Raw genomic sequence first — 6860 nt, 5'->3', positions numbered from 1 at the left:
GACCAAAAAACCAAAAAGTCATGAGCCAGAAAGTTTACAAGCCTACAACTAATCAAATACATTTAAAGAAAGAAGAGGGAGCTACCATGACTCTAGGAAAAGATCTGCCTCAGCTGAGAGGTAATTTAAGTTTTGGTCCTGAGGATCACTTTTTTCAAACACAAGGGCGGGAGCTGGGTTGGGTGTATTGGTGAAGTCATGCTGCCATCTAGTGGTCACAGTTTCGCTGAGCCGGGACGAGGAGCTAGACCAGGAGCCTGGGGACCTTCTGTTTGTGGCCCCAGAAGTAGCCCGCAGAGGTGCCTGAGCCAGATGGTGGAAAGCGGAAAAAGCAACAGCAGCTCCAGCAGGGAGTCTGAAAAGCAGCTAGTGGGGACGGGGGTGCCAGGGCAGTGGGCTTGCGACTGAGATTCCTTTGGGCAGATTTTGGAAGCCCTGTCCCGTAGCCATAACAACGGCGGGGGATGGGGCGGAAGTTTGTATCTCTCCAGCCAGGCCCTCCGGCTATAGCGCCAGGACTGATGGGAAGTGTGGCCGTTTCGGGCCGTAGGAGGGAGGAATTGGGCTCGGGCCTTAGAGACCTTCTCCAGTTATTTTGCAGGCCGCTTCTTTAGTATCCCTGCTGCAAGCACAGACAACTTAAGGGGTTACCGGAGGGGAACACGAGAGGAGTGGAATGCAGAAGGTATAGTGGATCAGTTATATGGGGACAGAGAGAGACTAGATTTTGGGTGGTATGCCCACAACACAATAGAGAGATGATTTGTTACAGAATAGCACTTTTGAAAGTCATCTGATGTTATTAACCAACGTCACTCCAATAAATTAGAAAAAAAGAATGAGTGAATGAATAGTGGTGTAACAGTTCACTACTTTTCACTAGATACTTTGTTTTCACTAGATATAAAGGTTTTTAAACGTTAAGAATTTTAATAAACGTAATCAAAACAAGAATAAAATAATAGAGGAAATAACTGCATACAAAAAAGGAGACTCTGTTTCGACCCATAAAAATAGGTATTAGATATGGAGATGTATTTTTGAGGGAAAGAACATTAATTTTATCCTAAAGTGAGGCTCACTGTTTCAGAATGGGAAAAAACAAAACAAAACAGGACAGAAATCTGAACTACATAGTTACAAGAGGTCTGTGTAAAAGGGGTCTTGAGAAAGGACATTTTCTATGTGGCCAAGCTGGTGAGACTAAAATAAATTTGGCACTAGTGGAGTGGCTCAGTTGCTTAGAGCCAAATCTCAAGAGGTTGCAGGTTCTTCCAGTCACGGCACATACAAGAATCCACCAGTGAAAATAATCAGTAAGTGGAACAGCAAATTGGTGTTTCTCTCTCTCTTTCTAAAATCAATGGAATAAAAAAAAACTTAAGGAATACTGAAAAGAATTTACTCGTGGGAGAGAACTTAAATCTCAAAAGTAAAATGATGCAAAATTAGATGAGGGTTTTCTCTGCTATAAAGGACGATTGGTCTGCTACTGAAGCTGTGAAAAACTTTTCTGCCTCCAAAGAAAAGATTGTGTTTTATTAAAATAAGTTTCTATGTTTTATGTTGTCTTAATCAGATCCTTGATTACTTAAGAAAACTGAATGACCTCAATAGTAAGACCTAAGTTTTGCAACCAATTATATAAACATATATATATTTGTCTTTGAAATCTATTATTGTCTCCCTGGTTAAATGGATAATTAAGTATTGCTTCATAATGACCCATGATCCTGTTAAGTCAAATGCTCAAGCTTTCTGACACATTTTGACAGACTTCCAAAATTTAAATTATAAATAGAGTCTTGACCTGGGAATAACTTTGAGGTTTATTCTAGAGGGACTTCTGGAACACCTCAAAAGAAATGTTTTCTCTCCTTATACAAGAGAAATACTTAACTAGGTAGGCTTATTTTTGGTGTGTTATAATGGTGTGGGAAACACTGACAAATAAGAAACAACACTGAGTCTTCTTTATGTTGTTTTTGTGTAAGTCTGTTGTAAGTGTTCCAGAAATTCTGTGAAATTCCTGGAAATCTGAGATGTCCTGCACCAGGTGTCAGTCACCAAAACTGAGGGACACACTGAAAGGACTGAGACCCAAGTCTCACATTGCAGCACAAGAGGATGGAGTTCCATCTAGTTTGGCAAAACAAACTCCTCATTTGCCAGACCCTTGCCCTTCTGCTGTGCTGGAAACATGGCAATGGTCTGCTTCTGAAGCAGAGATATTAAGATGGGTAAACAAGGCCTATAAATTACATGAATAGTTGGGGGCATGAGAACCCCAAGATGGTCACTCGGTTCTTCCAGGATCCCTGGCTTTTTTTTTTTTTTTGCTTTTTGCATTTCTTTATCCACCTGAGTACAGGTAAGCTGGATTTCATTCAACAGCCACGAAGTTTGGATTATCAATATGTTCTTGTTGTGTGTGTGTTTTCTGGATAAGTTTAAGCTGTCCCCAGCCACGAGGCTGATGCCCTCACAATGGCGAAGAAATTGCTTCCTATTTGGGGTATACCTTCCACAACCTCTAGTGAGTTACACACCCACTTTACTGAACAAATCATATAAATCTTTTTTTTTTTTCAAATCATATAAATCTTGATGTACAGCTTTGCAGACTTCTTGGAATCATCACTGGCCCTATCACCCTCAATTGTCAGGCAGGGTCAGGAGAACTAAGTGGGAAAACTGGGTTCAGGCAGAACAAATCTAATTGCACAGGACTGAATGAACTGGTAGAAATGGTTACAATGTCCGGTTGAGTTTTCTGGTTTTTAAAAAATCTTTTTAATTTCAGATGAAAGGAAGCTTCTCTTAAAACTTCCATTGATTTAGCAATTTGGTAAATTACATCTGTGTGAGCAGCATTGAAACGTTTATTTTCTTCTCTCTGCCTGATCCCTCCAGAGTTTGGAATCTCTCCGTGACTATTATGAAAATATGTTTGTTTGCTTAAATTCAGTATGAATCTATTCTCTTTATAACAGGACAGAATTGGAAACCGGTTTTATTACCAAGGCTTTGACTGGAATGCCATGTATGACCAAGACACGCATAGACTCCGGTAATGACCACACAGTTTTAAGGAATTAAGACCGACTTATGGAAGCCAACAAAAACTCTTGAAAATATTGGCCTGGCAGCTTGTTCACACCATCACCAGCGGCCTCACCACGTGAGTAAAGAATATCACTTTTTGGCAGGTGCAGGCACCTCGGGATATTTTGGGAACCTGGAGAAGAGAGGAATCCACCCCAATCTATAGATATCGAAGGCATCATCTGACAGCAAGTCCTTGACTAGGATTTTCAAGCCTTCGGAGGCCTTTTTAAGTTCAGACTAAAGATTCCTTATGAAAAAATTTCAGAAAAGCAGATTTAAAAGAGTCTATGTGTTTAATTACTCTTCTCGCTGGGCTTATACAAATAATCAAGCCTAGTAAATGCACTAGACTTATGTTGCATATAAATTAGTCATAATTTTGCTATCTTTGATAAAAATGAGTGTGATTTTAAGAGAGAAAATTTGTTTGAATACAAAGGATGATATAACATTAGTGGGTATTATGTTCTAAGGTTGTTCATTCTGTTTTGAGGTTGTTGGTTTGTTTTTTTAATTTTTAAATTTTAATTTTAATTTTTTTTTAGTTGTCTACCTATGAACAGGACTGAATCCTGAACTTTTCTAGTGCTCTTAAATATTTGGCTGAGAACCTCCAAACCAACATGTTAATTCTTCCATCCTTTAACTTGGAATCATTGAGAACTAAAGCTACCCTTTTCCCCACCGAGGTCTTGCAAGCTAAAGTGGGACAAGTTGATGTTGGCTTTACAGAAATCACCACAATGGCTCATCTACTGACAGTCTTCAAGCCTGCTGCAGAAAGATCACCAGAGACTTGCAAGCTGCAGGCCAGGAGAATCTATCAGACTCTCACTGCCTGCCTTCACCACATCGAAACACAATTCTACATGGACATCTAGAAAACTCAAATGCCTGCTTTCAGAACTCAGAACCTGAGGAAGTCTGCTCCTATCATTACGCTTGGTTTTTCTTTTGTGTCCATAGAGATGCCTCATTATATATTTCACTGCTTGCACCAGAGGCTTAACTTTGGGAGTAACACTGCCTTCCGAGGTGAGACACAACTTCACCTGAACTGCATGGACTTTTCTCAGGACTGAGACTGAACAGTCCCTCAGCTCAGCCTTGAGTGTGAAACATCCAGGAAAGTTTTAGAGGAGAGAACTGTGGAAGTGCAGAACAAGTGACTCTGAGATGGGCCTGTGTGGTATGTGGATTGTTTAGAGCTGAAGACAACTTTAGCTATGGGCTCAAGAGAAACTTCTGTTCCTCATTTAATTATCTAGAAAAACTTGCATTAGGGGCTTTGCCCATAATAACACATCATCAGCCACAATCTTTTTGATGCACCTATATGGCAGGGCAAACTTCTATTTACTAAACATCAGCTCTCCTTAGCATCCTGCAATGACCCTTCAAAGACCCCAAAGGCCTGTGAACTCATCCCTAGCTTGAGATGTGTTACAGACTTTCCTTCCTGTGGAATCTCTGACTCTCATGTACAAGGGCTTCCCATGCGTATGTATGCCTTAAATTTTGTCATTTTGTTTTACTAATCTGTTTCATGTCTATTTCATTATTAGAACCTTGAATGTAAAGGAATGTTTCTGTGTCACCCACAATGTTATCTGGACTTACTGTGGCGATCAGTCTGCAATGTATACAAATATTGAATCATGATATTGTACAGCTTAATTAATTAATGTGATAGCATATGGCACTTATACCTCAATTAATAAAAATCTTTACAAACAAACAAACAAACAAAGAAAAAAGAAACAAGCTACAGACCTTGGCTAGAATAATTTGGGAATAAATTCAAATAATAATCTTGTCAAGGGTATGGTAAATCCTGTCAATGCAAGAAATCTACAAACCTGTAGAGAATGGTTACAAGAATTTATTTGAGCCAAAATGAGGACACAGGCCTGAGAGCAAGATCCGAAATGCTCAAGAGAGTAACAGTTTTTCAGCTTCTTTGATATGTTTGATGTTAAAAAGAAAATTTAGGAAAGATTGCAGGGAGGTGGGAGAAAGCAAGAGGGAGACTGGATGACAGGACAGTTAACAAGATTATGTGCTTTCTTGAGGGTAGTGTTGTGACTTATTTCCAAGCCCAGTTAACCTAGATGCACAGAAACAATGGACAAGGCTTGCTTGAGACAAAGGACAAACCATCCACTACAGAACAGGCCTGAGGTGTCAGTACCCACCTTGAGCTGCCCAGTTAGGAATTTAAGATCAGATTACCCTGTGAGGTTACTTTCCACAGTCCACATAGTCTATGCAGAATGACGTTGATATTGCACAATAAGATGAAACCCTTCCAAATGTTGTTTGTGAACAGCTGCTGATGAGTGGGGAAAATACTACCCCCAAAATGCTATCCGGTTTATAAGGCAATAGAAAGTACACTGGTGGTCACTTCTGAGTAGTGGAGTGGGCTATTTATCTTAAGTATTTGTTCTGAGTTCTCATCATTTGTATACTCAGTATCTTGACATTCACTTAATAAATAAAACTGGGAAATTAAAATAAGACCTACAGGACTCATGGCACAATGGCAAAAAAAAAAAAAAACAACCCAAAAAGTCATGTGCGAGGAAGTTTATAGGCCTGATACTAATCAAACACATTTAAGGAAACACGTGAGAGCATACCAAGACTCCTGAAAGATCTGCTTCAGATGAGAGGTGATTTAGGTTTTAAAGCTGAGTACCACTTTTTTTCAAACACAAGGGCGGGAGCTGGGTTGGGTGTATTGGTGAAGTCATGCTGCCATCTAGTGGCCACAGTTTCGCAGAGCCCGGACGAGGAGCTAGACCAGGAGCCTGGGGACCTTCTCTTTGTGGGCCCAGAGTAGCCCGCAGAGGTGCCTGAGCCAGATGGTGGAAAGCGGAAAAAGCTCCAGCAGCTCCAGCAGGGAGTCCGAAAAGCAGCTAGTGGGGACGGGGGTGCCAAGGCAGTGGGTTTGCGACTGAGAGTCCTTTGGGCAGACCTTGGAAGCCCTCCCTCGTAGCCTTAACATAACGGGGAGTTGCAGATGCCTTACCGCAAGGGCCGTTGCAGTGACTTGAGCGCCAGGGTTGCTGGGAAGTGTGGCCTTTCAGGGCGGGAAGAATTGGGTCCGCCCCTTAAAGGCCTTTCTCAGTTTAATTTTATAGGCCTACCCTCCCCCGCCTTTTTTTTTTTTTTTTTTTTTTGCTTCTGGTGTTGGCTGACATTACAGGGAAAAGGGTAAATGAGAAGGAAGAAAACGTTATTTTTTGGACCAGTTTTCAGAATCATGTTGTTAATTACAATTGCAAAGTAAATTAACAGATCATTTTACTCATATATCATATGCAAATCTAGGACACAGGCCTTGGTATTAACTGGACATGTTCCAAAATGGGTGGGATGGGCAAGGTTTCTAAAGCTAAAAGCCATAAGGAGCTCATGATCAAAGAGATGTATTTCTTAGGAAAATAAGATCATAAATGTACATTACTGCTTATTTGGTGGGGGCAGCTGGACCTTTTGTTACCAAACAAGAGGTCCGGGGGAGTGGCAATACAATATTTGGCCCACCTAGGTTTGCCGAAAACTGCTATACAACAGGGGCCCCTCCCAAAAACAAAATACTAATATCTACTGGGCTCTTCTGTCCGCCACCAATTGGAAAGACATCTCTCAATGGCAGAGATTTGTGAAAAGGAAACAAAATGTTTATTTAATGCTATTCAGGCCTAACGCCTCCACTAAAATATCAAAGTCCTTTAGGGTATACA

At 40.7% G+C, this 6860-nt stretch overlaps 1 long non-coding RNA gene across 2 annotated transcripts; it reads left to right on the top strand.

The window, feature by feature from the left end:
• The first annotated feature begins 518 nt into the window (after window positions 1-518).
• LOC119044965 (uncharacterized) lies at window positions 519-4871 on the top strand. Of its 2 annotated transcripts, none has more exons than XR_005081706.2 (3): window positions 519-685; window positions 2994-3181; window positions 3654-4871. It is a non-coding gene; the product is annotated as an uncharacterized LOC119044965 (long non-coding RNA). The 2 variants fall into 2 exon arrangements; XR_005081707.2 differs by having other exon boundaries at window positions 519-1316.
• Window positions 4872-6860: the final 1989 nt, after the last annotated feature.

The sequence above is a fragment of the Artibeus jamaicensis genome, unplaced genomic scaffold (assembly GCF_021234435.1).
Source record: "Artibeus jamaicensis isolate MK-2021 breed Jamaican fruit bat unplaced genomic scaffold, CSHL_Jam_final contig_240, whole genome shotgun sequence".
Lineage (NCBI taxonomy): Eukaryota > Metazoa > Chordata > Mammalia > Chiroptera > Phyllostomidae > Artibeus > Artibeus jamaicensis.
The sequence above is the reverse complement of the archived record's forward strand: the minus strand, read 5'-3'. Positions and strand labels throughout refer to the sequence as shown.